Source organism: Macrobrachium nipponense, chromosome 19 (assembly GCF_015104395.2).
Source record: "Macrobrachium nipponense isolate FS-2020 chromosome 19, ASM1510439v2, whole genome shotgun sequence".
Taxonomy (NCBI): domain Eukaryota; kingdom Metazoa; phylum Arthropoda; class Malacostraca; order Decapoda; family Palaemonidae; genus Macrobrachium; species Macrobrachium nipponense.
Genome location: NC_061088.1, coordinates 13,437,662 through 13,440,161, shown reverse-complemented (window position 1 = coordinate 13,440,161; position 2,500 = coordinate 13,437,662).

The window sequence follows — 2,500 nt, the reverse complement described above, 5'->3', positions numbered from 1 at the left end:
AGATCATTTTTTACTCTATAAAAATTAAAACTATCGCGGTTTAGGTATTGATAATGCTGACAAAATTTGTGTGTGGTTGTAAAAATACATATGTCAACTTTCAGCTACATCCGATGCTTTGACAAGAAGCAAAGTCCAAAAAACCGTGTTACAGAGACCCTGAATCTCATAGTAATCCACAGTTATGTAAATGTACATATTTCAGTTTAAAAAGAGCTAAGAATCTGTACGGTTCCCCTTATCAATCTGACACATTGATATAACTTTACAGCGAAGTAAACAAAGCAGGAGTCAAAAATTGACTTGTTATTAACAATGGAACCGGTCGTCTGGAACGTCGAATTGGTCCTTGCCCAATGCGGTCGTTCTGATGGTCCTCTTCAACAGCATAGGCGCCGGCAGCATCGGAAAACAATGTATTAGTCAGTCACAGTCTTAAGCTCGATCACCGCATAAATTGGGAAGATTCTAAAGTAATTTTCAGAAGTAAAGAAGTTGGTATAAGAAGGCTAGTGGAGGGTGCGGCGATAGACAGTGGTTTTTCCAATGAAGGCAATAAATCTTTCACACAGGAAGATAAATTCACCAATACCCTTATTTCCAAGAAATATATTAAAGGCTTTAAGAATAAAGAACATTATGAGAGTGTTGTCTCTTTAGCCACATCTGATGCTGCGGTTGCCTCTCTTTCTCCCGTTCAGGTAACTCGGCTACCTCCAGTAACCGATGCTGCCGGCGCCTATGCTGTTGAAGAGGACCATCAGAACGACCGCATTGGGCAAGGACCAATAATTCGACGTTCCAGACGACTGGCGGGGCTTTCATCAGAAAAACGACGGCATGCCTGATTTATACTGGACGACCGGTTCCATTGTTAATTTAACAAGTCACTTAATTTTTTACTCCTGTTTGTTTACTTCGCTGTAAAGTTATATCAAACGTGTCAGATTGATAAGGAGAACCGTACAGATTGCCGAAAGCTATCTTTGCTGTTTTTAAACTCAAATATATGTACATTTACATAACTGTGGATTAGATTCTCCATTTGAAGACTCGTGCTACTATGTGGATTTTTTAATTATTATTATTATTATTATTATTATTATTATTATTATTATTATTATTATTATTATTATAATTATTATTATTATTACACAAGAAAAGCAGTGCTCTGTGAAAGACCCAAATCCATAGTAACCTCAATCATGAAGCCCAATATCGCCAATTGGATTGATCAAGTGTCTTCCTTGAATGAAGAGTTCGAATGTTCAAGTGCCACTTGTAGTTCCGAGTAGGATGGCACTCGACTCACCTCTTTTGTATGGCAAGGGAAGAGAAGAGTGGCTCTTGGCCCATTCTAGGAACGGAGGAGAGAGAGAGAGAGAGAGAGAGAGAGAGAGAGAGAGAGAGAGAGAGCAACTTGTGATAAATTGTCAACGGTGTTCGATTCTAGAAATTCTTAGATTATTTTTGATTATCTCTCTCTCTCTCTCTCTCTCTCTCTCTCTCTCTCGTCTCTCTCTCTCTCTCTCTCCTATCCAGAATTTGTAAATTAGTATTATTCCTTTTTTTTCCTTCCCACTTTCTCTCTCTCTCTCTCTCTCTCTCTCTCTCTCTGACCCTACCATCTTAAAGGTGTCCAGAATTTGTAAATTAGATAATTCCTTTTGTCCCCCAAACGGCCCCCCCACTCTCTCTCTCTCTCTTTTTCTCTCGGTCTCTCTCTCTCTCAATCCAACCCCATCATCCTCAGGCAATGATTCGCCGTCTCTTTTGAATCAGTTGTGTTAAATAATATTAGTATCCCCTCTGCATGCGCATAATTGGTACAAAAATATGCGTTCGTAGAAGCAAGAGAATTCAGTTTAAAACTCTGAAAGGCCAAGACACATCCAAAGGGTCAAAGGGTTGAGAGCGTTGGATTTTATATATATATATATATATATATATATATATATATATATATATATATATATATATATATAGTATATAATATATATATATATATATGTATATAGATATATATTATAATATATATATATATATATATATATATATATATATATATATGTATATACCTAGCTACGATTAACAGGGCCACCGATAATCCTACCAGACAATATGCAATTGATGGAAGGAATGCTATCGGAAATAACAGTAGTCACATCTCATTTCCCTCTGGAAGGCTGAACAGCATATCAATAACCCGTTTTCCCCTTTAATTAAAATGATACCAATAATAATAATAATAATATCTCCCTTCGATACGGTAATCCTATCTGAATTATACTCCATCCAGTTATGGTCATTATGCCTCACTTGTGAAATACTATTATCTGGACAAGGGCTATCGTTCAATATAATGAGCCACTTTACCGTATAATTGCATAAATAAAGAACATTACCGAAAAACAAGCGAGGTTCCCCAGTGGACACTGAATCATTTACCTATTATAAGCTACATGGACGAGATGAATCATTAGGAAATCACAAATTATAT